Source organism: Triticum urartu, chromosome 6 (assembly GCF_003073215.2).
Source record: "Triticum urartu cultivar G1812 chromosome 6, Tu2.1, whole genome shotgun sequence".
NCBI lineage: Eukaryota > Viridiplantae > Streptophyta > Magnoliopsida > Poales > Poaceae > Triticum > Triticum urartu.
This window is the reverse complement of record NC_053027.1, coordinates 156,471,460-156,486,389: the sequence shown is the minus strand read 5'-3', so window position 1 is coordinate 156,486,389 and position 14,930 is coordinate 156,471,460.

Genomic DNA, 14,930 nt, shown 5'->3' with positions numbered 1-14,930 from the left:
CATGTGGTGTAGGTGAGGTGGGAAAGACCAAATGGTGGTCATCACTACAAAAAAAAGACACATCCGTGACATTTTGGGCCGAACGAATTTTTTTTGTCATACATATGACACTTCTATGACGATAATTGTGACAAAACCCGGTATCATCATAGATGTGGTGGGCTCCTACTTCTATGACAAAAAATCATGACAGAAAATGGGCTTTTCGTCCTGGGCGGGTCGGAGACGCAGCTGCATGACATTCTTTGGGCCGTCCATGACGGGAAAAACTATGGTAGAAGCGAGGGGGAGGAAAATTTCAGGGAGTTCCCGGTTACGGTGGGAGGTCGGGGGCCGAGCGATGCGCGTTTCTCTCGTACACGTACGCGCATGTGTGCAAGGCGTTGGCTCTAACTGAACCCGAGCGATTGCACTGCAGGCTACGCGTTACTGAACCCGAGTGATCGATCGATGGCTGTTAACTGAACCCGATCGAGCGATTCCTTCGCTACTGCTGCTAGCTGAAGCCGATCGATGCTGCCTCTGGATGAACAGTGAGAGTTGTGGGGGGGGGGGTGGATGAACAGTTCCCGGTGGGGGTGGATGAACAGGACCCCGTGGTGTTGCCTCTGGATGAACAGGACCCCGATCGATTGAGCTAGTTGGGGCTGGATGAACAGGACCCGGTGGAGGGCTGGATGAACAGGACCACCCCGTGGAGGGCAGGATGAATAGTAGACGGTGGAGGGCAGGATGAACAGTAGCCCATGGAGGTGTGGTTGAACAGGAGCCCGTGGAGAGGGCTGGTTGAACAGTAGCCGGTGGAGTAGCGCGCGGTGGAGGCTGGATGAACAGGAGCCCGTGGATGAACAGTCGCAGGTGAAGGCTGGAGGAGGTCGACGGTGGATGAACAATAGCTCGTGGAGGCTGGAGGGGTTCGACGGTGGAGATGAACAGTATCCCGTGGAGTCCTGTTTTGTGGTACACCACACCCCTCCCGATGAACAGGACCCCCGTTTCGACCGTAGTGCTCCAACACAAGTCCGTTTCGTCCGTTTTGCGGTACGCCACACCCCTCCCGATCAACAGGACCCCCGTTTCGACCGTAGGAGGTCCGTTTCCTCCGTTTTGCGGTACGCCAGACCCCTCTTGATGAACAGGATCCCGTTTCGAATGTGGCCGGTCGAACACAAGGCCCTTTCCTCCGTTCTGCGGTACGCCACGCCTCGTTTCCATCGCCTGTTCCGTCCAAGCCATCCCGATGAACACGACGCATTCCGTTGCCTCCCGATGAACACGGCGCATTCCGTTGCCTCCCCATGAACACGACGCATTCCGTTGCCTCCCCATGAACACGACGACGACGCTGTTTCTCCATTCTAACCCAGCCATGTACACGAGCCCTGGCCGTATGTATGCGCGAGTAGGCGTTCGAGATACCGCCCGTATGTACACATACGTGGCCGTATTTTCTTTCTTGCACCCTGGCCGCTGTACGTACGTGTACATGCTACATGCGCGCATCTACTACGACACATGCGCGCCTCTACATCGACCAGTATATATGTACGTACACGTTCGCGACCAGAATGACAACGCTGCGTATGCTTCGACCAGGTGGGTCCCGACTGTCAGGCACTTCCTTGCGTGCGAAGATGTAGCTGGTGGGTCCTAGCAGTCAGGGGCAAACATTTTTTTTGCGAAATACGGTGGCCCGTCCGGTGGGTCCCCGCTGTCAGGTGGAGGAATAATTATTTTGCACGTAATAAGGAGGCACTTCCTTGCTGCGGCCGTGGACCCAGCTGTCAGCGTCTCCACACACAGTACTCTTCCGATGGAAGTCGGTCGTTGACCACATTGACCACGCCACGCCGAGAGCACCACGGCGGTGGACGACGGCGAGGCCTAGGAAGGGGACGACGCGGAGCCGGGGAAGACGCGGCAGTGGAAGCCCGCACGGAGAGGAGTACGAGGGTTCACTGGTTCGGCTGTGGTGTGAGGCTGCCGTCGCCGCAGGGATTGGCTAGCGGTGGGAATAGTAGGGGGCGGTGAGGCCTCCGTGGCAGCACAGCTGGCCACGGGAGGCAGGAGCATGCGGCACGACCGGCGCTGCTTTGGGCGGCTGGAGCAAGAAGACCAGAGGTTAAAGAAGCACTACGACTGTTGGATGGACATCGTACGGTCACTGGAGCTAGAATCGTTCATATTGACTAAGTTGACAAAGCCCTTCATTCCCGTCAACTTAGTAGGCCCACAAGTCAGCCTCCCACCAAGGTGGGTCCCAGCTAGCCAGGGGAGTATTCATTTTTTTTGTGCGTAATAAGGAGGCACTTCCGGTGGGTCCGAGCTGACAGCGGGGGGAACATTTTTTTCGCAAAATACGGTGGCCCGTCCGGTGGGTCCCAACAGTCAGGGGGAGACGATTTTTTCGCAAAATACTGGTGGCCCGTCCGGTGGGTCCCCGCTGTCAGGTGGAGGAATAATTATTTTCCGCGTAATAAGAAGGCACTTCCTTGCGGCTGTCGTAGACCCAGCTGTCAGCCTCTCCACGTACAGTACTCTTCCGATGGAAGTCGGTCGTTGACCACATTGACCATGCCGCGCCGAGAGCACCACGGCGGTGGACGAAGGCGAGGCATAGGAAGGGGACGACGCGGAGCCGAGGAAGACGCGGCAGTGGATGCCCACGCGGAGAGGAGTACGAGAGTTCACCGATTCGGCTGCGGTGTGAGGCTGCCGTCGCCGCAGAATAACAGGGGGTGTGGGTGAGTAGAGGGATGCCCTGGCCAGCGGTGGGAGTAGTAGGGGGCGCTGAGGCCTGCGCGGCAGCACAGCCGGCCACGGGAGGCGGGAGTAGGCGGTCCCGCCGGCGCTGCTTTGGCGGCTGGAGCAAGAAGATCAGAGATTGAAGAAACACGACGGCCGTTGGATTGACATCCAACGGTTACGTCTGCTAGAATCGTTTGTTGACGTATATAATAACTAAAAAAATCTTGCATACGCGTCAACTAAACAGGCCCACAAGCCAGACCACTCCCTCTTTTTTTAATAATTTATATATAGCTCATGGCAACTTCTTATGCAATTTATTGTAGTCGTTTTTTTGGTTGGCCAGGGCCAATTTCGCATATTTCTGTGGGTTCCAAACTATTTTTAATACCAAAATGTCCAGCCAGATTTAAAGTACTTTGAAGATATATTTAAATTAGGTTAATGCCCAGTGAAATAGGAATCTGAAAATGTAATAAAATTCAGAAATTATAAAGTAATTGCCAATTTGTCATCTGTTTTTATATTTACAACCCATTTCATATTACTTTCAAGATTTGCAGGCGTCTTGAAAGAGTTGCAGCCCATCAGGGCATAGAAAAATAAGTAGGCCTGGATTGGGTATTCTTCAGAAAAAATAAACTGGGCTCATTTTCACAAAGAAAAAATAGCTGGGCTGGTCACATGGTGAACATAAAATATAAGCCTGGGCTAGACGGGCCACAGCCCATTCAAACCCTGCTCCATCTCAACAATACCAAACAAAAAAAATACTGCTCGAGTAGCTACATCCCAGGTGTTAGCCGATCTTGTGCTGTTCTCTTGTCTATTGACTATATACGCTCACAATGTCGTGGGTCCCAGATGTCAGGAAAACACTAGGAGGAAGCATTTTATTTTTCCATACGCTGACGTGGTGGGCCCCTACTATCATCCTCTCCATGTACTTCTACCGGTTCCTGTTGTTTGTTGACCATGTTGACAACGCGAGAGGGCGGCGCCGCAGCGAGCGCACCAAAGCGCGCAGAGGACATCGGTGTTAATGATTTAGGAGACGGTGGGGCGGCGATGCGTGCGCCGAGGCGCAGCCAGCCGTGGGAGGCGGAAGCAGGCGGCCCCGCCGGCGCTGGTTTGGTTTTGGCGGCTGGAGGAAGACAGGACTGAGGAAACACGACAGACTATAAAAGCAGCAGGAGTACTTAACAACCTTAACTGAAACCAGCAGGGGCACTTAACAACCAAAGCTGAAAGCCGTATGAGTACTTATACATGTTCAACTGTACAAAGCATGCCTCGAACAGTGCTACTTTGCCTACAGTTAACCAAGGGTGAGGCCGCCAAGCCCCAGGACAAGGCCCAGGCGCCACCCCGCGCATCCACAACCTTCTGAAAGCGGCTTCATCTCGCAACGTGGTCAATAAACAGGATATTCACTTTAGAGCCATGGAAAAGCATGAACATAATCTTCTGTCCTATTCTCCAAGATGGACATGCCTTCATTATTTGAGACCACCCATGAATAAGTATATTTTCACCTCCAAGGGGAATTGAGTAGGTCGACATAAACATCATGTTGTGACCAAGCGCAAGTCTGACCCGACCATGGTCAGGCATCTGTATAGGAACAATAGAACTTGGCAGTTACTGTTTCAAGAAGATCACAGCTGTAAAACTGTGTATAAGCAATAGTTTATGAACAATATATATAACAGAAAACAGCTCGTACCATAAGTTTCTCGACACAGTTGGACCTGTTCAACGAGTGCAGCAGTGTCACACATATCCCACGTGGCCTTCCACCATTGAAACGCCCCACAAGGACCTCAAGACGATCAATAAAGTGTAGGAACTTGTGGATGTCGATCCAGTCAACTTCAGTGCCATTAGAAACAGCCGAGTTATTACAGAGTAACAAACGAGCAGACTGCTTAACTCCTGAAAAAATCTACACATGCCACCAATTATAAGAAAATATTAGTTAGAAGTAGCATCTTCGTGAGAGATTCGTTGCTACTTCTAAAGTTAAATTATGGTTAGTTAGACAGAATAGGTGGATTAAGAAGTAATCGAGGCAACAAGCAAGAACCAGATACAAAACTAACATGGATGAACAATTGGAACGACGTCAGGGTGGAAGATCGCAGTGAAGATGAGACCAGGTTCTGCTATTTCCATCAACATTCGTGCACCAACTTTCAGTCCGTAACACTTGAGAAAGTTTATCCAAGTTCGGCCATAAAAAAGCAGCAATCTTCTTGGTTCATGAACCCAACTCGGAACTTATATCCATGGCTTGTCTTCACTATGACCATTAAACTAGTGTATTCAGTTATGGCAAGGCCGAGCATCTTGAGTACATGTGTTCTGGCAGAGCAAATAATACACTGCAGGAAAAATAATATGAGAACACAGCATGTTCAAAAAACCCCCACCCTCCCGGATACAAAAGAGGATTCTAGGAACATACTGTGTGTGTTTCAAAATGCTGTGTTGGGATGAGAAGGAACAAGTGTGGCGTCTCGCCGAGGGCACAGAAACCTGTAGGGTACTCGCACTTCGGGCACTGCAAATGAAACATAGTAGATTCAGTAGGAAGAAAAATGCATTGACGGCGGTGGCTGCCATCCTAGGATTACCTGCGACCAAGGGACTTGGGTTTATTGGGGGTGGATGAAGAATTCGTACCTGGTTCTCCATGAGAAAACCCTATGCAATCACTGAGAGGGGGTTTTCTCTGAACAAGCAGACAAGGGAGAAGGGGATTCAGGCCCAGTGACATATTGCCGCTTCATCGGTCCAGCTTACTGCTAAAGCTGGAAAGGGGGGGTTGTGATTTGACGGCTCATTGGGCATTACTGCAGCGCTACGACCGGGGTGTGTCTACCGTGAAGTTGTGCAATCTAATTTGTGCATATGGCACGTGGACCCCGTTGCCGGTTGCCCCACATATCAGCAAAAGGAAGTAGAAAGACAGGAGTAACTAGTTACACATAAATATATTTTTTGACAGAGAGATACTCCCTCTGTAAAGAAATATACTAATCTTTTATATCACATGCTCACGTTGCCGAGAAATATACTCCCTCTGCAACGCACGAGCATTATGGGGGTTCAGCTGAGAATATAATACTCAGATTTTTTTTAGGGATAAAAGATGCTTTATTGAAGATTAACAGTCATGGGTATACAAATAATTTCCAGGGTTCCTATGAGCCAAAGATGGCGTCCATAGGGCAAAGAAGTAGCAGCTTTTGCGAGCACATGCGCTTCAACATTACACTCGCGTTTTTCATGTATGATCTCCATGGTTTGGAACATATTCTTCTTCATCTTGATCTCGTCCATAATAACTTTGCTAGGCCCCAAGTATGCCTCTCCAGTATGCTTGACTGTTGCTGAACAATCGGTGCTAATCTGAACTTGTTGCAGGTTTAAGTCAAGAGCCAGAGATAGCCCCTCGCAACATGCCATTGCCTCTAGGATCTCTAGATCAGTAACACTTTTGCACACCAGTGTCGATGCTCCAAGGAAGAAGCCTGTATGATCCCGGCTCACAACTGCCAGGGCTTCCCTTTCACCATTGCGAGATAACACAGCATCAACATTCATCTTCGCCCAACCCACAGTAGGAGGAGGACGCCACTTCTGCACTGAGCTAGTGCTTCTCGAAACTAGGTTCTGGACTTTGGGCCGCAGGCCGACCCTGCATGTTTGGGGGCCCATGTGTTCTACCTCAGCGCTTTTCATATTGCAAGCGATCGGTACGGCGCTGGTTTTAGATGCTGTCGCAAGGCGAATACAAAAAATTGAATAAAGCAAGACAGCTGTTGGAATGAAATCGAACGACAGTTCCTAACCAGCAATCAGAGTTGCAATTCTATCAATGATATACCATGTGATAAATAATACTATCGTACTACTTATACACACATGACACTTGTTTCACCATGCCAGATTATTACATCAAAATCACTCGGAGGATAGATCAGTTAGGCAGTTGCGTGCTGCTACTGAAGAATTTCAAAGTTGATTTGGACCAGCTCTCCTTGCCGAGAAAGTTCGATTCTGACATCATCCCCTACCGCAAGATATGATTTAGATTTGAACCTTGACCATCCTTTAGCATCAATCATCATGCGACCATCCTTTGTACTTACGATATATTGAGCAGGTTCATTCACACCAAGGCTGCGCATGGTAAGAGAAACTTGGCCGCGGTCGCCCGGATTGTTGAACGACTCCATCGTTGCTCTAGGAATTCTCTGTTTGCAAACAAGAAGACATACCCAAACAGTTAGATCAACACAGTGAATCATGTGAAACAACATGGAAAGAAAAAAGAACGAAGCACTTGGGCGGCCAATGCTTACCAAGAAGGTGGACATGTCGGCTTTTGTAAGGACTTTGGTATATGAAGTGCGAACTGCAGCCCAGTCTGCTGCCGGTGCAACTGCACGGGCCAGAGCAGATGCAAGTGCAAGTGTTGGTGCAGGTGCCGAAGCCGCTGCTGCTGCCGGAGATGGTGCTCCTTGTAGAGCTGGTGTCGGTGTCGGAGCAGGTGCCGGTGTCGATGCCCGATCCTCCGGTAGATCAGACTGATCCGCTGACACGGTCGGTGCCCAATCCTTAGCTGGATCAGACTGAGCCGCTGCCGCTGTCAGTGCTAGAGCAACTGTTGATGCTCGATCTGTGCGAGACAGCGGCGATCGTGTTTGGTCTGCTATGATCAGCTTTCTAACTTGACTAGGATCCGTGACCGTGATCCAGTTTTTTCTTCATTTCTTTTAAACGTGAGAAGGACTAATTGTGGCGTTTTTGTTAACCAAACTGCAGTTCATCATAGGGATTCAGCTTGTACTCAGACAACAGACTGATCCATTTTTCTCTAGTAATATAAGTGATGGACAGTGCCTTCGTTACTAACACGACATAAGAAGTGAAACCTGCAAAAATAACCATCGTAGAGCAAACCAAACGGTTTATTCTGTGATGAATGTCACATGGCAAAACATGCATCGTAAAATTGCAGGAAAAGAAAGAAAACATGACATTAAATCAATAAGATTTAGACAGTAAATCAATAAGATTTACTTGATGTGACACGAGTGAGTCCTTACCAGGAAATCACTATGTTGAAGTACTAAACAGAAGATTGATCGTCCAACTACGCGTGGCATGCAGGGGCCCCGCCTACTCCCACAAGCAGGACAGTCCAAAGGTCGTGACAAATTGTATGGACCGAACATCCATGGGGCTGGAAATCCTGGTGGGTGCGATAAACCCTGCAATGCATACAGATATTGGAGTGTAACCATAATTGATAGACCGTCCTCACAAAAAATATGATATGGATACTTCAAAATATACAGACTGAATTGAGTGGACAGACATTAACATAGACCGTTCTTAGGACTGACCACACACCAAAAGCGGAAGTACTAATAAACAATACATGGTTCACAAACACAAATCAAGTACTGAACAATAGTACTTACGACAGACAAGCAAAGTTGCACTAACTAAACTCTGCAGACTATTTTTTGCCACCGACCTACGGGATGAACCCCACATAACTGACTAGGCCATGGACTTCGTGTGAGATGTCTACATGCACCATCACCATCTTGTCAACCTTGGAGAACCTAACAAAGTGGTCTTTCCACTCATAAACATGATGATGAAGACAGGTCGCATTAGTTTGTTGGGAAGCTTTACAAGAACCACACCCTTCATAATCGAAGGCATAGACAGGAAATTGTTGTGGTCAAGTACAGCCTCGAGAACACGCCTGACAACAATGCTACAGGAAAACACTAGTTCAGGACACGTGGCGACAAGGACACAGCAGCTGGATAGTTCAGCAGTAGAACTCATCATCAGGTCTTCCAGTTCACACGGCATGACTTTGAGAACTTCATCTCCACCGCGGACCTGGTTCTAATTCAAACAGAAACCATATTTTATTACTACCTCCGTTCAGAAATATAAGATGATTTTCGATATTATACTCCATATATGACTACATATACGCACAGAAATGAGTGAACAAAGACACTAGAACATGTCTTCAAAGGCATGAGAGCAGAGGGATTACATGCAATATCCATAACACAAGTTACTGAGGCAAATATACCATCTTAAAATGTAGCATTGATGTTCATAAAGTACTCCCTCCGTCCCAAAATTCTTGTCTTAGATTTGTCTAGATACGGATGTATCAAGTCACATTTTAGTATTAGTTACATCCGTATCTAGACAAATCTAAGACAAGAAATTTGGGACAGAGGGAGTAGTTGAAAGTAATCTATAAGAAATCAGTGTCAACCTCTCGCATGTTTTGGTCAAAAGAGGAATTTAGAACCGTCATTTGGCACACAAAAATCACATGCAAGATCACCTAGAAAGTTGTACTACTAGTACTAGTACTGCGTGTTAGATGACAAAATAAGATCAAGATCGAGAAAAAGATCGTCAAGAAGAGATATTACCTGGACTTGCTTAATGAGGGATCCGGGAGAGGGGGGCTTGGACAGGGTGATGGCTTTGAGCTTGTCTGCAGTAGTCTCGGCGGGGTGCTTGCGCTTCTTCATACCATGAGCCTCGACGGTTTTGGCCGGAGCCATAGATATCACTTCGGCCGATGCTCCAGCGTCCATCAAGAAACTGTCAAATAGAAATAAAAGAAAAAGAAACCATAATCACAAACCCAAAAGAAGAAAAGAGAGGGAGTTATAGGATCAATCTCGGGGTTGCATGACTAGGCCTTGGCCAGAATCAACACCATTGATGCACTCATCTTTCCTTCTTTGGGAGAGAAGAACAATGGCAGAAGTAGGTCAGGGTTTTCTTGAAGAAATGAGGAACAAGATGAGGCAGAAGCGAGGGTTGGGTAGAGAGGAAGCTAAGAGAGAAGAGTGAAATGATGGTTGCTTCGTCCGTCCAACTTACTGCTGGAAAGGAGGGGGTTTTGTGATTTGACGGCTCATTGGGCATTACTGCGGTGCTTCGATCGGGGTAGTCTACCGTCACTCTACTACGGAGTAATTTAGTGCATGGCTGGTGGACCCCGATGCTGGCTGTCCCACACGTCGGCGAAAGTGAGTAATTTAGTGCATGGCTGGAGGAGGATCCGCACGATAGAGCGTGTCCACCGTTTTTCAGAAGAAAAAAATGATTACAGCAAGCGTTTCCACTCTTACGATGGAGGAGTGCGAAACACGGCAGCCACTTGAACATACACAGTGCTCCTACTACTAGGCATGTGCAGTGGTTCATACGTCAGTACTACACAATCTTGTTGCTAGTGTAGTAAGATATGACGATAACAAATGATGTTGTGCGCATGTCAACTACTCCTATATGTAACATAGTACCGCTTTTTCGACTGTCCGGTCGAGAATGGACGGTGAGATCAATGTTAACAGAACTAGGTCCACAGTGCACAGAGAGTACGGTGCTACAGTACTCCACGAACATGAACCACATGAAGTACGAATAGTGTTAGGCAGGGTGTATGAAGGGTGCACGGGATGGGAGCAAAAGTTCCCTTCTCGACCCACTTTTGGGTGTTTGGCGGAGTGCATGAAGGGTGCATGAGTCCACACTAGTAGGTTGACAAAAATACACGAAGAGGAAACAACTATATTGAGATGAGAATGCAACCAAACACACCCACACGCTTTGTGCTACAATGACTGATCTGCACCATCTGAGTTTGATCCAACGGTCATGTTGCGTCGAGACATGGACATGCCCATGCAGAGGGCGCCTAAACACCACCGAAGTCCCTCAGCTTCTCGAGGCGCACGACGTTGGTGATGCAGGGTGAAACCGCCCGCAGAGCCCGCTCCCGGTCGACGGGAGCCAGCTCGTCAAATACGGCGTCCAATGGCACGAATGGATTCCGGTGACAGAGCCCTGAAAGGATTCGCCCGACAACGGCGCCGGCAGCCCGCAACCCCTCCTTGTCCAGCTCAGCCCCCACCATCGCGCGGAGACGGCTCAGCTCCTCGGAGATATAGGTGAAGAAGGAGACCAGGTTAGGAAACCGCAGCTCGTTGAAGTCGACTGGGTGGTCGAACGGGTTTAGCCCGAGGGCCGGCATCGTCGTGCTGGCACGACGGTAGGCATCGCGCAGCCGCCACGTGCATGGAAACTTGGTTCACCAAGTGGCTGAGGCGATCCTGGACCTCGTCACGATCGGCCCGCTCGCGCTCCAGCCGGCTCCCCTGACGGCCTTTCGTATCTCCCACTTTCTGCAGCAACGCCGCCGACGCCTCGAGCATCTCTGTGGTGGACGCCTGCCACTTTTGAAGCTCCGTGAACTCCCGCACATAACGGAGGAGCATGGCACTCCTCTCCTCCTTGAGTTGACGGAGCTCCACGTCCTTGGCCCTGAGCTCCGCATCCTTGGCATGGAGATCCTGTGTCAAGAGCCTCACCTCGGACTCCGTGATCTGCTGCGCCGCCATGGCACCAGGTAGAAGCAATGGGGAGAGGAACCAAAGGGGGCGAAATGGCTGAAAGGCAATGCAATCTACGGGAAGGCGGAGGGAGCAGGGAATCTTTTGGTTTTCACCACGGTAAAACACCAGTCGACGACTTCTCACATCAGGGAGTAGTGGGTACAGGCGGAGTCATCGTGACTAATTTCTGCCGCGCCTGCTCCCGTCAATCAAAAAATTAAAAACCTACCGCGCCTGCTCCCGTCAATCAAAAAATTAAAAATCCTGCCGCACCCAAACACCAGAGCAACGCCGCAGTGGATATTTAAATTTACCTGCCGGCAGGTAGATAAAAAAAGGGGTGAAAAAACAAATGTGACGGCAACCTAGCTAATCGGTCGAACTAGCCCAACTAGCTAGCCACCGTGCTTCACTGATGTACTCGGCGGGAAAGGTGGTCTTTCGTGATTTGACGACTCATTTACTTGCTTCGGCGCTACGACCGAGGAGGACCCAGAAAACACGCGGTAGGGCGTCCCACGTCCGGAAGAATATATGCGTGCACCACCCGGGAGGACCCCGAAACCGCGCGATAGGGTGTGCCACGTCTCGGCACGGAGGAAAAATGTGCATGTAAAAATATACTGTATCAGACGTAGTACCTATGGTTCGACCTCGGGACCCAGCCAGTCGGATGAAAACAGCCCACTAGCCACACAGCTTCATCATGCAAACGTGGCATGGAGGATAGATGTGGTTAGCTCCGTCTCGACCAGCCACAACGTCTCTTATTCTAGGCGATCCTTCTATTTTCCAAGTTTTTTTAGTTGTAATAACACCACGGCAAGCTAGCGCCGCTCTTCATGTGTGCCCGTTAAAAGGTTAGACGATGGAGAGAAGAGAGATTGAGATCGCAGACCTGGGACCCACCAGTAAGTGAGATAACGGTCATGCACGTGTTGATGAGGCACTCCCTCTACTCTACTCAACGCAAGTACTGTATAAAATCAAGTTACGGGACAAAGCCAACAACCGTTCGTTTTTTCAGGCTATCGACTTACGCTTTGTAGTCCAGGTTGCCAGTTCGAATCTTGTCTTTCAGATTTGTTAGTTTTAGGTCCAAATTTGATTAATGACAAGTGGGACCCCCGTGTGTTGTTCTGATATTTCAGTGTAGGATGGTTTTTTGAACAAACACTTTGCGCGGTTAGACAAGTAACGACACGAGTTACACGTTTTTTGCAAGTTTATGAACAAAAATGACAGCGGCATAGAATATCACATCCACCCCGCAGCTTAGATACTATGGTGATACGAGTTTTTACACCGTTGGAAGTGAGATCCAATGGCTTGGGAGTAGTCTTTGTAATTATGCGCAATTTCCAAACTCTCCATAGTTTTTTTTGCAAATAAAACATTCAGGCCTCATGTGTGCCGCTGCATCTTTGATCCAACGGCTCCCCGGTGCTCATATTAGGTGCTCCCCGTAGCTTAATTACCCGCTACGGTGATTGGAGTAGTTGTGGACCGAATGCTACGAAAATATAATCTAAACCGACCGGAATAAATGCCTACACAAATTAATCCAAGGTTGGAGTGCCCCTCGCAATGTAAATAGTCCGGCTTTGCGAAGGATGGAGAGGTAGTAGCTTCAACGCATGGAAGATACGGTGTGAGAAAGCGAGGTCAATCGAGAGACATATAGATAGAGAGACAAAGTGAGTGTGGTCCGACATTCATTGAACAAATATATATGCTCTGGACAAATATTGTCCGATTCAGCTTTTTGGCAAGGGTGAGGGCTATAAGATAGAGCTTGAGAGATGATCCAGTCACAGACGTGTAGATATATTTTGTGCGTGGGAGGAAGCAAGGTCGACCGATCACATAGGGTCGCCGTGCGATCGAAAGAGTGAGACGGATTGGAGAGAGTGACCTAGAGAGGCGATGTGCGTGAGAGAGTATACAATGTGAATAGGTCGAATTGGGCTCAAACATGGTGATATATCGTTTTTGTCTGAGAAAGAGCGAGGTCAATCGAGACATACAGAGAGAGAGAGAGATTGAGTGAGTGTGGCCCACCATGAGGTCGAAAGAGTGGTGGTGGCTTGGATGGACTGACCTAGATAGACAATCTGTGTGAGAGAGTATAGAGTGTGTCGATCGAGGCCCGAACAGGGAGATATATCATTTGTGTGTGAAAGAAACGAGTTTAAACGAGACTTAGATAAAGAGAGCGAGATTGAGCGAGTGTGGCCTGTCGTGCGGAAGAAAGAGTGAGACAGTCTCGAGGGAGTGACCTAGATATACAACGTGCGTGCGTGCGCATGCACGAGAGGTTGGGGGGCTAGATAGGCAATGCATGTATTTAGCGCGAGAGGGTGAGAGGGAGAGGGGGGAGAGAGAGAGCTCGACATGAAGTGCAATGGCGGGTGTGTGAGGTAAATACATTTGGTAACAGAGTGGAAAAAGGGGTTGTGTAGTTGAGAGACCTAGAGATCGAAACATGGAGAGAAAGAATGAACGTGTGTTGGAAACCGATAGCTTCCTAAGGTGGTTAGGAGAGGAAGATTGACCGATACAGGAAGTATGTAGCGTTTGTGCAGGGGGGGGCTAAAAACAACATTTGAATGTACATAGTACGAGACTTAATATCGATGTTTCAATTCGGTGTACATTTTAAGATTTGAACCAAGGACCAAGCATACGGGTACTTATTTCGAATTCGTGCCATACTAAGTTTCGAAAAGTTGACATTGACTCAGTTTGTTGTGCTATTTTGTAGGTCATATGTTTGAATCCATCCAAAAGTTTTCTCACTACCATGGTGTTCATCATATACATATGAATTTGTATTCAAAAGGTAGCGTGGATACAGTGAAATGCGAAATCCACGTTAGAATTGGAGATTGCTACGTGACACACACTCTAATTCAAATAACTAACTACGTGACACGCACTCTAATTCAAGGTTGTCAAAATCGCGATTTTGAATCGGATCGGAGCTTCGATGGTAGGATCGCAAATTGTAGAATCTTCACTATCAGGATCGTAGAAACGTAGATTCTAAGAACTAAAATCGTAGAATCAGAGGGCTAATCTTGGATCGTAAAGTCGTAGAATCGTATAATAGAATCGCGATTCTAACAACCTTGCTCTAATTCAAATAACTAATTATGTGACACACACACACACACTCTAATCCACGTTAGCATGGGTACCGTTTTGATTTTTTTCAAATAACTCATTAATTAATTTATAGTACTCCCTCTGTTCACTTTTATAATACCTTGAAGACATTTCAGACAATGTGCAAAATAGTTCATTTTAAGTTGTTTGAAACGACTTACAAAAGTGAACGGATGGAGTATCTCATTTCGAATGACTAATTATTGCAAGGAAAACACGGGCATGGTAATACATATAGATTCGTTTGCAAATGAAAGAAGATTCGTTTGCATTCTCAAATGTAGGCGCACCAGGCAAACCAGGGTCGTGTCGGGGTGGACGTTGCTTCGGTGCCTTAAGGGAAACTGCCGTCACTGACATGTGGGCCAGCCACCTGTTGGGCCCATATGTCATGGACACAAAGGCAGGTGCCTTAAGGCACCGAAGCATAGTCCTGTTGGGGTGGTCGCGTGTGTCGGACGGACGCGTAGCACCCAGCCACCCACCCCCCTCCCCCCCAAAAAAAGGACGACGACAATATAAGTTCGCGCTTCCACGTTTCGGATTGAA